This window comes from Schistocerca cancellata, chromosome 4, assembly GCF_023864275.1.
Source record: "Schistocerca cancellata isolate TAMUIC-IGC-003103 chromosome 4, iqSchCanc2.1, whole genome shotgun sequence".
Taxonomy (NCBI): domain Eukaryota; kingdom Metazoa; phylum Arthropoda; class Insecta; order Orthoptera; family Acrididae; genus Schistocerca; species Schistocerca cancellata.
The window spans coordinates 819309404-819324059 of NC_064629.1; the positions used below are offsets into that span (position 1 = coordinate 819309404).

Below are 14656 nucleotides of genomic sequence, written 5' to 3' on the forward strand. Positions count from 1 at the left end.
AACCACTGCCTCCCTTTTGTGCGCCTCGACTATTCGTAATAGTATTTTGCAACCACGACTTATTATACTGATAGTTCGGTAATTTTCACACCTGTCAGCACCTGCTTTCTTTGGAACTGGAATTACTATATTCTTCTTGAAGTCTGAAGGTATTTCACCTCATGAGTTTTCTCACGGCTGGCTCTCCCAAGGCTATCAGTAGCTCTAACCGAATGTTGTCTACTCCAAGGGTATTGTTTCGACTTAAGTCTTTCAGTGCTTTGTCCAATTCTTCACGCAGTATCATATCTCCCTTCTCATCTTCATCTGCGTTCTCTTCCATTTCCTTACTATTGCCCTCAAGTACATCTTTCTTGTATAGGCCCTCTACACATACTCCTTCCACATTTCTGTTTTTCTTCTTTGCTTAGGACTGGTTTTACATCTGAGCTCTCGATATTCATACAGGTGGTCCTCTTTTCTCCAAAAGTCTCTTTAATTTTCCTGTAGGCAGTATCTGTCTTAACCCTAGTGATATATGCTTCTACATCCTCACATTTGTCCTCTTGCCATTCCTGCTTAGTCATTTTGCATCTCCTGTTGATCTCTTTTTTTAGTCGTTTGTATTTCCTTTCGCCTGCCTGATTTATTGCATTTTTATGTTCTCCTTCCATCCATTAAATTCAATATCTGTTGTGTTACCCAACGGTTTCTATTAGCCCTCGTCTTTTTACCTATTTGGTCCTTTGCTGCCTTCACTATTTCGTCTCTCAAAGCTACTCATTCTTGTTCTCTTGTTCTACTGTATTCCTTTCCCCTTGGAAATATGGATCAGCTAAATACAAAAATTGTGAAATATACTGAAGCAGAACAAGAAAGGCCCAAATTCGAGTCAGTCAGTCAAGGCGGTAGAAGAATTAGGTCTTGAAATCTCAATTGTGTTTCGTCGACATGTATGTCATTAAAGACGGATCAGTAATTTATTTGGAGAAGGATGATGAAGGAAGTCGATCATCATCTTAGTCAATGAACTATCGCGGCATCGATTGAAGTTATTGTCGTTGAACGAAAGGAAAACCTAGACATGAATAATTGGGCGGAGACGTGAATTTCGCTCTTCTCGACATGTCCAGTGTCTTAAACACTGTACACGCTGTCTCGGTATTGCCGGCCGGGGTGGCCAAGCGGTTAAAGTCGCTACAGTCTGGAACCGCGCGACCGCTACGGTCGCAGGTTCGAATCCTGCCTCGGGCATGGATGTGTGTGATATCCTTAGGTTAGTTAGGTTTAAGTAGTTCTAAGTTCTAGGGGACTGATGACCTTAGAAGTTAAGTCCCATAGTGCTCAGAGCCATTTGAACCATTTTTTTTTTGTCTCGGTATTGTGACAGCGGAGAAAGCTCTCTTCAGTTCATGAAATCTGCTGATGTCAATACTGTCTGCAACTGAGAACGATGCTCCTTCCATTACCAGTGTGAAACATATCAATGTAAGAAAAAGAAGCGCGGAAGAGCTAAACAGAAAGTCTCGAACATTTGACATGTGATTAAAAAAAAAACGCCAAAAATAGAAAAGAAATATGAAGTTCCTTTCTATAGAGCACCAAAAGGTACAGGTAAATGGGAAATCCTTCATACAATATTTGCGAATTGGCAAATAGGGTTTAACATACATTATATTTTAGCACATTTTACACAAGAAGATGTACTTCAATTTAATGTCATAAAAATGAAAGAGGACGTAGATGAAGATGAGATGGGATATATGATAATGCGAAAACAATTTGAAAGAGCACTGAAAGACCTAGGTCGAAACAAGGCGCCTGTAGCAGACGACATTAAGTCAGTACTAACAATAGCCTTGGAAGAACCAGTCATGACAAAACTATTCCATCAGGTGTGAAAGTTGTGTGAGACAGGCGAAATACCCTCATAATTCAAGAAGAGTATAATAGATTCAGTTCCAAAGAAAGCAGGTGCTGATAGGTGTGAATATTACCGAACTATCAGTTTAATATGTCGAGGTTGCAAAATACTAACACAAATAATGGAAAACTGGAAGAAGTCAATGTCGGGGAGGACCAGGTTGGATTTCGGAGAAATGTAGGAACACGTGAGGTAATACTGACCCTACGACTTCCATTAGAAAGTAGTTTAAGGAAATGCAAAACTTCTTTTATAGCAATTGTATCTTTTGACATAGTTAACTCGAATACTCTCTTTTAACTTCTAAAGGTAGCAGGTGTAAAATACAGGGTAAGGTTATTTACAACTTGAACGGAACCGAGACGTCAGTTATAAGAGTCGAGGACATGAAACGGAAGTAGTGGTTGAAAAGTGAGTGAGACGGGCTTGTAGCCTATCTCCGATGTTATTCAATTTGGACACTGAGAAAGCAGTAAAGGAAACCAGACAAAAATGTTTAGGAATTAAAGTTTATGGAGAAGAAATAAACACTTTCGAGGTTTGCCGATGACATTGTAGTTCTGTCAGAGACTGCAAATTAGTTGGAAGAGCAGCTGAACGGAGTGGACAGCATCTTGAAAAGAGGATATAAGATGAACATCAACGAAAGCAAAACAAGAATAATGGAATGTAGTCGAATTAAATCAGGTGATCCTGAGGGAATTAGGTTAGAAACGAGACACTAAAAGTAGTAGATGAGTTTTGCTATTTGGGCAGAAAGATAATTGATGATGGCCGAAGTAGAGAGGATGCAAAATGGAGACTGACAGCGACAAGGAGAGCGTTTCTGAAGAAGAGAAAATTGTTAACGTCGAATAAGGATGTGAATGATAGGAAGTATTTTCTGAAGGTATTTGTCTGGAATGTAACCATGTGTGGAAGTGAGACATGGACGATACACAGTTTAGCATCTACGAGTATCTTTACCCTAGTGAAATGTGCTTCTAAACGCTTACATTTGTCCTCTAGCCATTTCTGCTTAGCAATTTTGCATTTCCTGTCGACCTATTTTTTAGAAGTTTGTGTTTTCTTTCGCCTTGTTCATTTGCTGCAGTTTTATAATTTCTCCTTCCATCAGTTAAATTCAATATCTCCTGCGATATCCATGGATATCTATTAGGCCTTGTCGTTTTACCTATTTGATCCCCTGTTGCCTCCACTATTTCATCTCTCCAGCCAACCCGTTCGTCATCTACTGCATACTTTCCCCTGTTCTAGTCAATCGCTGCTTAATGCTCCTTCTGAAACTCTCAAAAATCTCTCGTTCAGTTAACTTATCCAAGTGCCATATTCTTAATTTCCTACTACTTTGCAATTTCTTCAGTTTTAATTTACAGTTCATATCCAATAAATGGTGTTTTGAAGAGATAAACGGTCTTGGCTGCAAAACAAGCTTTATTATTTTATATTATGCTAGTAACACTTTTCGCCTTATTTAAGGCATCTTCAGATTGGCTGGCACAACGGGTATTAAACGCGTAGGCTGCCATCGATGAAAGTGTCTTAGCAGGCAAACACCGTTGTCAGCATTTTGAGAAAATTTCGTGTGCCCCCATATAGTGTTGAGTACGCGGAATAAAACATGTAAGAAATGCCATTGTACAAGTTTACATTTTGTGATGCATTTCTGTAGGCCTGATCCTGTTTTTGGTGTCCTTTGGACTGCGCTATATACTCTACAAGAGCACTGCGCGAAGTCTCTTGAAACTCGACGGTAACTACCTGTTGAGGTCTTTTATGTATTTTAAACGTGACTTCTCGTGTACTCAACACTATTCTATATTAGTGTATCACGCAATGTTCTTAAAATATTGACAACGGTGTTTGCCTTCTAAGAGATTTGGATGGACGGCATCCTATGTGTTTAATACCTGTTGTGCGGGCCAATCTGAAGATGACTTAAACAAGGCGAAACGCGTTATTGGCAAAATATAAAATAATAAAGCTTGTTTTACAGTTAGGACTATATATATCATTTCAAAACATGTAGTACTGGTATCATGCCACCATGAATTGGAAAAAGCTCAATAAATTATCATAAGAGTTCAAATTTGCCTATCAAAATCTGATTCCGAAAACCCTGCGACACTATGAAGCTAAATTTACGTAACGTGTAATTGTATCCCGATAACTTACTGAAATACACGAAGTTGAAATACGCCTGGTTGTAGATATGGCATCCAAGGGTTCACCTAGGTCATATAGTTGGCTGTGTCACAGTTCTGAACAATACAACTCCTGTGGGGAGCATGGAGTATCCGGTTACCGCTGAGGCATAGAGAGGTACTGGTTTTGCCTTTCCTCTACCGCTCTCGAGTTGGATGCGTTACTGAAATCAATCAGGCTTAAATACAGTATTAAATGAGGCATACGGTAATAATAACAGAAAACACAACAATCGGGCTACAAAATAACGATGCTGAAAAAGTTAACAAAACTTCACAAGTATTGTAGCATCATTTCGGTGACTGTGTATAAAGCGTGAGCAGTACTGCAGATAACCCACTACGCTATCAATGGGCACACACGGAAAATTAACCTGTTAGTTCTGCCTGCAAAAGTACCTAGATACAGGGACAGAAGACAGAGGAATGCTCGCTGCTCACAAGCACAGGGAGGCTAAGGACCCTTACGTCTTCCTAAATGAATGTCAGTCCGCCCAAGATGTTTATAAATAGCTAGGAACCTAATCCGGCCACAGAAATGCGGCCAGCGCACGAGGAAAGTCGGTGACACGACCGGTCGGGTTTCCCACCCGGAAGAAACCGTAGTCGGGATTCGGAACCAACAAGCGCGATGTCGTAATGCTGGCGTTATGAAGGTCGTCCACTCGCAACTACAACCCAAGCTTATCACCTGACACCGCTCAAGGAGACATTTCTAGATAGCATTTAAGTATCTGAGAACTGTTCAAAAAGTTAGAGCATACCTTCAGAAAAGAACGCTTCCGTAGATAAGATGCTCTATCGAATTATACCGTGTACCTTCCTTATCAGAGTTACTTGCTATTATATTAGTGTGGCATTTGTCAATTCCTACAGGATAACTAATAGTTCTTGTTGTTAAACGTTAAAGCTTCTCGTCTTGCATCGACGATGTTTTTTAAAGATCAGACCATTAAAAAGTATAAATCAAAAAGTCTGCGGGACGCGTCAAATACATTTTTTTACTTCAGACTTCGTGAACAATAAACTTGCGCACTGTGTTTGTATAAAAACATGCTACCGAACTGAAAATAAAATCACATGTTGCGTTTCTAATCAGGTAGAATGTCTGGGCCAGGAACAGAAAACCACTTACTCCAACTGGCAATCGATGTCGAGTGCTCCGTGCAAGTGTCCAATCACTTAAGGACGCGGATATTTGCTTGGAAGTGCTTTCTGAAGCTTTATTCGTTTTATCGAATTTGTATACAGCCCATAATACAGTACTAAAGCATAGGGAAGATTCAGTTTTCCTAGTTATTAGGTAAACAAAGCCAAGAAAATCAAATAACTCTCCTCCATTAAGTGCAATCTTATACAATCTACTTTTCTCTGCACGGGCGTGTCGATCGCGATACAGGTATGTGCCCAGACAGTACACCAGACTAAAGGCTAAAACTTTGTTCAATTCGTGAGGAGGCGCAAATTTAGTTGTGCACTACGAAAAAACCAAGTGTTTACAGATTTAAATAAAACACTGACTGACCGTAAAATCGTTATTTTCTGTTTAACGTCTCCGTTGGGAGGTTATTAGAGACATACTATCTCAATTGTAGAGTGTCAGCTGCATGATTTAGTATACATGTACAAAACTCAAAAGTCCGGGCGTCGATTCCGTCTCAAAGAGGGAGGAATGAGGGTTAGGTTAGACATCCATCAAAGACGAATCAATCGCTGTGATTGAATAATAGTGAACATAGGTGTGGGTTTGTTCATTGACCAATCCGAGCATTTGCCTGAAGTGAGCTACGGAACCTTTCATGGTCGAATGGTTATTTGAAATCGGCTCCTCTACAAATTTAGTCGACTGTCTTAAACATAGAGGCATTTCGTTCCGTTACATCCTATAAATCTAGCACTTAACAGAACTTTTACGTGTGACAGTATTCTAGGCATCTTCACTGAAGAGCCAAAGAAACGTACACCTACATAATATCGTGTAGGGCTCCTGCGAGCACGCAGAAGTGCCGCAAAACGACGTGTCATGGAGCCGACTAACGTCTGAAGTAATGCTGGAATTGACACCATGATTCCTGCAGGGTTATCCATAAATCCGTAAGAGTACGAGGGGGTGGAGATCTCTTCTGAACACCACGTTGCAAGACATCTCTGATATGCTCAATAATGTTCATGTCTGGGGAGTTTGGTTACCAGCGGAAGTGTTTAAACTCAGAAGAGTGTTCTGGAGCCGCTCTGTAGCGGTTCTGGACGTGTGGTGTGTCGCATTGTCTTACTGGAATTGCCGATATCCGTCGGAATGCACAATAGACATGAATGGATGCAGGTGATCAGACAGGATGCTTACGTACGTGTCGCCTGTAAGAGACGTATCTAGACGTATCTATACGTATCAAGGGTCCCATATCACTCCAACCGCACAACCCCCACACCATTACAGAGCCTCCACCAGCTTGAACATTTCCCTGCTGACATGCAGAGTCCATGGATTCATGAGGTTGTTTCCACACCCGGACACGTCCATCCGCTCGATACAATTTGAAACGAGACTTGTCCGACCAGGCAACATGTTTCCAGTCATCAACAGTCCAATGTCTGTGTTGACGGTCCCAGGCGAGGCGTAAAGCTTTATGTTGTGCAGTCATCAAGGGTACACGAGTGGGCCTTCGGCTCCGAAAGCCCATATCGATAATGCTTCGTTGAATGGTTCGCATGCTGACACTTGTTGATGACCGAGCATTGAAATCTGCAGCAGTTTGCGGAAGGGTTACACTTTTTTCACGTTGAACGATTCTCTACAGTCGTCTTTGGTACCATTATTGCAGGATCTTTTTCCGGCCTCAGCGATGTCGGAGATTTGATGTTTTACTGTATTCCTGATATTAACAGTAAACTCGTGGTCGTACGGGAAAATTCCCACTTCATCGCTACCTCGGAGACGCTGTGTCCCATCGCTCGTGCGCCGGCTATAACACGACGTTCAGACTCACTTAAATCTTGATAATCTGCCATAGCAGCAGCAGTAGCCGATGTAGCAACTGCGCCAGACACTTGCTGTCTTATATAGGCGTTGCCGACGGCAGCGCCGTATTCTTCCTCTTTACATATCTCTGTATTTCAGTGAGAATGCCTATACCAGTTTCATTGGCGCTTCAGTGTATATAGCTTACGTGCTTTCCTTTTCAGTATTTTTGCATTTGTTTGATGTTTGCGAGTCTCTGCTTCACCTTTCTGCTCTGATCGGCGTTGATTCACCATTACAAATTTTGGAAGGGTTTTCGGATGTGAGATCTGCTTGGGAGATAGTGTCGATAGGGTGTATCAAGTGAAACAACGGGGTGACCATCAGTCGCATTCATGTTAAACTAGTGAATCCTGCTGCGAATTTGGAGTAACGAAATAATGTATATGCCTCAACATTGGTAATTGAAGAGCAGACATGTAGACGAAGATCTAGCAAAAATCTATAAGAAGTTTACAGGTAATACAAGGGAAATGAATGGAGGCCTGTACAACACTAGGTGTGCGCTGTGCAATCTGATAAGGCACCATGCGCCATGCAACCAGTCTACACCCAGCTTTTGTTCGGTATGTAGAAGATACGTGCGCCTTGATCTGGACTGCAGGGAATATCCTTAGCTGAATTTGCGACGGAGCGGTTGAATATATCATAAGTAAAACATAACAAGTGTAGGTAGAAAATTTCCATTAGGATGATGTAAGCGTCGCATGTAACTTGAAACCCGCAGTGCCTTGCTCATTTTGGGCTGCAGTCATGCATTGTGCGGCTGGTCCCGGCGGAGGTTCGAGTCCTGCCTCGGGCATGTGTGTGTGTGTTTGTCCTTAGGATAATTTAGGTTAAGTAGTGTGTAAGTTTAGGGACTGATGACCTTAGCAGTTAAGTCCCATAAGATTTCACACACATTTTTGAACATTTTTTGCCTTGCTGATTATCGCCAGTGCAAGGTGGCAAGGCCACCAATAACTCTCGAGGGAGATTGGGATCCATAACTCGCTGGTTTCTTACTTGACTTATTTCGTGGTACTGAACAAAGGTTTCAGTGTCCCAATACAAGGATACATCCTACTGATCATTAGTTACTGAATTTGCGAGTATTTTATCTGTAAAACTCAATGCCGCATCCAGTGCGATGTTCACAAACGCTTTGATCCTACCATTTATTATGTTAGAGTGCGGGCCATTAAGAATCAGATAGGAAGAAGGTAAAATGAATGGTGATTGTGACAAGGGGCATTGTACAAGGTAGTTATAGGAAATTTCAGGTTGGTCAGCAAGTGCACCCCTATTAGTCAGATAAAGTAGACGAAATTGAAGAGAACAGGACATGTGGAAGTGTGAACGAGAGTGAAGTAGCCCCTCAGAATGTGGGCGCGGAAATGTCCTCCACAATTTCTGACGCAGAAATCAGTGTTACGTCCGATTTGGTCAATAGGGACAAGAGAGAGGTAGGCGTCGGAGGAAGAACTGTTAGTAAAGGTAACATTTCAATTCACCTACCGAGTATAGACTGGGACGACTGTGGACCCACTGCAAGAGGGTTCGGACAGACAGTCTTGTGAAGTACTTTTCAACACGCTTTCCGAAAACTGTCTTGAGCATCTAGCTCGACAGCCCACATGCAATGGAAATATTTTAGATCTTTTAGCTACAAACAGGTCTGACCTTATCGACGGTGTTAGTATAGAGATAGGTATTCATGATCGTGATGTCAACAAACAGACGATAGTTACCAAAGTTAATTAATCAACCAAGAAGGCTAGGCGAGTATTTTCGCTGGAAAGAGCGGACAGGCAGTTGTTAGCACCCCACTTAGACAATGAAATGACATCATTAAGTTCTAGTATGATTGACGTAGAAGAATTATGGGTAAAGTCTAAACGGACTGTAAATAGTGTTCTGTGCCTAGTAAGTGGATTAAGGACGGAAAACACCTACCGTGATTTAACAAAAAAAATTGGAAAATGCTGAGGAAGAAAAGACTGTTGCACTCTCGATTCAAAAGGAAACACCCAAATGACGACACGCAAAAGTTAATAGAGATTCGTGTGTCAATAAAATGATTGATGCGTGAAACATACAACAACTTCCATGGTCATACCTTAGCAAAAGACATTGCTGAGAACTCGAGAAAATTCTAGTCCTACTTGAAATCTCTGGGCAGGTCGAAGGCTTCTGTCCAGTCACTCGTCGACCCGCCTGGGATGGCGATAGATGATAGTAAAAAGAAAGCCGAAGTTTCACATTTCGTATTCAAGAAATCGTTCACGTAGGAGAATCGTAGAAACATAACGTTGAAACTTCCTGGCAGATTAAAACTGTGTGCCGGACCGAGACTCGCACTCGGGACCTTTGCCTTTCGCGGGCAACTACCAACTGAGCTACCCAAGCACGACTCACGCCCCGTCCTCACAACTTTACTTCCGCCAGTACCTCGTCTCCTACTTTCCAAACTTCACAGAAGCTCTGCTGCGAACCTTGCAGAACTAGCACTCCTGGAAACATAACGTTGTTTGACCATCCGACAGACTACCATACGCAGGACATAGTAATCGGAATCCATGGCGTAGAGAAACAACTGAAAAAGTCGAAAAAAAGCAAGTCGTCTGGTCCGAATGGAGTCCCATTTCGGTTTGATAAAGAGTCCTCTATAGCACTGGCCCCTTACTTAACTTGCATTTAGCCGGCCGGTGTGGCCGTGCGGTTAAAGGCGCTTCAGTCTGGAACCGCGTGACCGCTACGGTCGCAGGTTCGAATCCTGCCTCGGGGATGGATGTGTGTGATGTCCTTAGGTTAGTTAGGTTTAATTAGTTCTAAGTTCTAGGCGACTGATGACCTTAGAAGTTAAGTCGCATAGTGCTCAGAGCCATTTCAGCCATTTTTTTAAACTTGCATTTACTGCTAATCTCTCGCCCAGTGCTAAGTCACAAGCGACTGGAAAATAGCCCAGGAGACTTCAAATAGCTCTAAGCACTATGGGACTTAACATCTGAGGTCATCAGTCCCGTAGAACTACGTAAAGCTAACTAACCTAAGGACATCACACACATTCATGCCCGAGGCAGGATTCGAACCTGCGACAGTAGCAGCAGCGCGGTTCCGGACTGAAGCGCCAAGAACCGCTCGGCCACAGCGGCTGGCTTCCCAGGGGACTCCCGTATATAAGAAGGATAAGAGAACGGACATGCAGAATTGCAGAGTAATACCTTTAACATCGGTTTGCTGTAGAATTCTTGAACATATTCTGAGTTCGATTATAATAAATTACCTTGAGACGGGTAAGCTTCTGTCCACAAATCATGACGGATTTAGAAAGCATCACTCGTGCAAAACTCAGGTAGTCCCTTTCTCACATGATATCTTGCGAACTATGGATGGAGGGCAACAGTCAGATTCCATATTCCTAGATTTCCGAAAAGCTTTTGATGTGGTGCCCCACTGGAGACTGCTAACGAAGCTACAAGCATACATAGTTGGTTCCCGGATATGAGTGTGCCTCGGAGAGTTCTTAAAAGTAATAGAAACCAAAAGTTGTCCTCGATCGTGAGTGTTCATCAGAGACGAAGGTACTGTCAGGAGTGCCTCCGGGGAAGTGTGATAGGAACGCTGTTATTCTCTATAGACATAAATGATCTGACATACAAGGTGAGCAGCCATCTACGGCTGTTTGCTGATGGTGTTGTGATGTACAGGAAGGTGTTGTAATTGAGTGACTGTAGGAAGATACAAAAGACTTAGACAACATTTCTAGTCGGCTTGATGAATGGCAGCTGGCTCTAAATGTATAGATATATAAGTTAATGGAAAAACAATTCTTTAATGTTCGAATACAGTCTTAGTAGTGTGCTGTTTGACACAATCGTGTCGATTAAATATCTAGTCATAACGTTGCAAAGCCACATGAAATGGAACGAGCGTGAAACGATTGTAGTGTGAAAGGAAATGATCGTATGGCATTGCTGGCCGTGATGTCCCATTCGGGTTCAGCCGCCAAGTGCAAGTCTTATTTCAGTCGTCGCCACATTGGGCGACTTGCCGCCGATGATGAGGAAAATACAACATTCAGTCCACGAGCGGGAATCGAACCCAGGCCCAGTGCATGGGAGGCAAGCACGCTACCACTCAGCTAAGCAGGCGGACACGATTGTAGTGAAGAAGGCGAATGATCGATTTCGATTCATTGCGAAAATTTTAGAAAAGTGTAATTCACCTGTATAGGGGACTGCATATACAACACCAATGCGACCCAGTCTTGAGTACCACTCGAGTGTTTGGGATCCATAACAGGCCGGATTAAAGGAAGACACCGAAGCAACTTAGAGGCAAGGTGGTAGAATTGTTACCGGTGGGTACTAACAACACGCAGGTATTACAGAGATGCTTCGTGAACTCAGATGTGAATCCCTGGAGGGAAGGCAACATTGTTTCCGAGGAACACTAGTGAGAAAATCTAGAGAGCCAGCATTTGAAGCTGACTGCAGAACGAGTCTTCTGCCACCAACGTACATTTCGCATAAGGACCATGAAGATAACATAAGAAAAATTACGGCTAGTACGGAGGCATGTAGACAGTCGTTTCTCCCTCGCTCTACTTGCGAGTGTAAGTGAAAAGGAAATGACTAGTAGTGGTACAAGGTACACTCCACCACGCACCATTCAGTGCTTGCCGACTATGTGTGTAGATGTGATGTACATGTGGATGAATGAATTCCACAGATGCAGTAACAGATTAACAGATTAACGTGGCAGGGCTTCTAGAAGTTGCACGAGAAAGCCGCATAGAGAAAATAGAGAAGTGGAATAGGAGGTAGTGGAGAGAATAAGGGGAAAGTCCGGTGAAATTGAATGGCGCTTTATAAATGATAGAGTGCAGCAATCAGTCGTCCTTTTTTCTTTTGCAGGTTTTATTACGCAAATCCAGATTTCGGATAGTGCCTAGCCATTATCAATGCACAATTTTTTAGTCTCGACGCATGTTAGTTCCCTGTTGTTCGGGCGTCAGTCATAGTTCTTTGAATACTACTGGACAGTAATATTCAAAGAACTGTGACTGACGCCCGAACAACAAGGAACTAACATGCATCGAGACTAAAAAATAGTGCATTGATAATGGCTAGGCACTAGCCGAAATCTGGATTTGCGTAATAAAACCTGCAAAAAAAAAAAAAAAAAAAAAAGACGCGACTGATTGCTGCGCTGTATCTTTTACAAATTACAAAACAGTCGCTGAGAGTGCACCCACTTTCCTAATGGAAGGTAACCTGATGAATGTCGTTTCTGTAAAGTGATAGGACAGTTGTAGATCAGCAATCAAGAAATGGGTCATTGAGAAGTCAGGAAGGTGGGTTCAAATGGCTCTGAGCACTATGGGACTCAACATCTTTGGTCATTAGTCCCCTAGAACTTAGAGCTACTTAAACCTAACTAACCTAAGGACATCACACACACCCATGCCCGAGGCAGGACCCGAACCTGCGACCGTAGCAGTCCCGCGGTTCCGGACTGCAGCGCCAGAACCGCTAGACCACCGCGGCCGGCCAGGAAGGTGGGGTGGATTGAGTTCGGCTTATGCAGAGAACAAAAGGTTCCGCTCTTGTCACTGTAAGACGAGACTTTCGGTTATGAGCATTACATGTCCGTGTTACAAGATTGTTAGATGTAACGGTAGAAGATAACATCCCCAGGCCTAGATTGGAAAGTTTGATCAATCCTTCCCCCCGTATATGGCCAGTTAGGCAAAGTTTGGATTTTATGAATTACTACTTCGATCTCGATGCTATAACAAAATGTGATTGACGAGATTATCCTGTGCGGCATATGAGAGGCTTAGGAGTGCGTTTTTGACCTGTTATTGGCGCAAACAAAAGCAGGAAAGGATCAGAAAAGAAATACTTGTCATACGCAATATAGGAGAGTCTGGATTCTGTAGTCCAGTAAGGTTTTTGGAAGAAATGGTACATGAAAATCAGTTCCTCGATGCCTCCATTTATCCTTATGGTATCATAAGTATACGCTATTAGAAGCTACCCATAAATTATAAGCGAGATGTTGTGGGTCACTGCAAGGATAGCCTCGAGGAATTTGGGGAAATACAGCAAGAATTATGGTGTACAAAGTGCAAGGAGGAGTAATCATCCTCACTATGTAGGATGGAGGCAAAAAGGGGAAAGAAAGCACGATTTCGAGCGAACCAAGGCGTGCATGGAACGATATGGTAATAACGGATGAGGACATCAGGGGAAAGGTGAACCTTAAGCCCTGTAACGTCATAAGTTGACATACTGGTGTTGGAAGTAGTGGGTGTAAATATCTGGTGATCTATGTACATGTAAGTGCGCTTGAGTTTTTCATAATCTGTAGAGAAGTTCAGCAAATACGATGAACTGGTTGAATAAATAACTTTGTACGTTTACTTTATTTCTCTTCTTCATTTCCTTGGGATACATTTTTCTTCTGTCTCCTTAGCTGTAAGGTGTATTTGCTTGATTGGATGGCAGTGCTTAGAGCGAGTAGTCTGCATCGTAGTTAAGTGTTCATTGGGTTATTGTATGCTTTTGTTTTCTTCTGTAGAAAAATGGAGTTGTGATGTGTTTAATGTCCACGCCAAATGAGATTGTTGTTGTTTTTGGTGGAGGAGACCAGACAGAGAGGTCATCGGTCTCATCAGAATAGGGAAGGACGGGGTAGGAAGTCGGCCGTGCCCTTTCAAAGGAACCATCCCGGCATTTGCCTGGAGTGATTAAGGGAAATCACGGAAAACCTAATCAGGATGGCCGGACGCGGGATTGAACCGTCGTCCTCCCGAATGCGAGTCTAGTGTGCTAGCCACTGCCAACCTCGCTCGGTGCCAAATGAGAGATTGGGCCTTTTTATAATGAGTGGGAAGTCGAACGTCGAGCGTATGTGTGGACCATATTTTGAGAATGGCAAAGTAAGAATAGTAATGTCTTGTCGAGGAGTTACATTCTCCTCTTGATTGTTTTGAAAGTATATGTAGTGGAGTAGGTGTCGCAATGAAGTAAACGTATGGGTGAAGTTGTGGTTATGACACATTCGTGACGGATGAGGAATTATTAGACAGAGAATCTCACGAAAGATGCGAAGATTCATTGTAGTGTGTGGCAGAAACTTGTGATGAAAAGATGAGAAGAAAGATAGAGCACTAGACAGATAGTTATGAGTAAGGGGCAAATTTTCGTTTGCACGAAGGAGTTTTGGTTCTGGGACCTTGTTCTGTGGGCCCGAAGGTGCATGAAGAGATATAATCAGCAAACAAGTTTCCTGCCTTGAAAATTAGTAGATGGGGATCGCGTACAGGAGAGAAGCGCACTGGAACGAAAGAGTGAAGTGACCAGCAACCGGAAACGGAACACATTAAGATAACCTGAAGTCTGTACGAGCTTAATACAGATGTTCGATGTTTCTTCTTGTTGAGTAGATCATGGAAAGTGCCACCATACTAAGGAGAACGAGACTAGATACGAAGTAAATTATATAGTTTGGGTGAAAGTGCTGTACTAAAACAGGGAGAGA

At 42.7% G+C, this 14656-nt stretch overlaps 1 protein-coding gene across 1 annotated transcript in view; it reads right to left on the minus strand.

Moving 5' to 3' along the window:
• LOC126184011 (uncharacterized) overlaps positions 1-14656 on the minus strand; it is a 142749-nt gene that overhangs the window by 26497 nt on the left and 101596 nt on the right. The window lies entirely within an intron of this gene.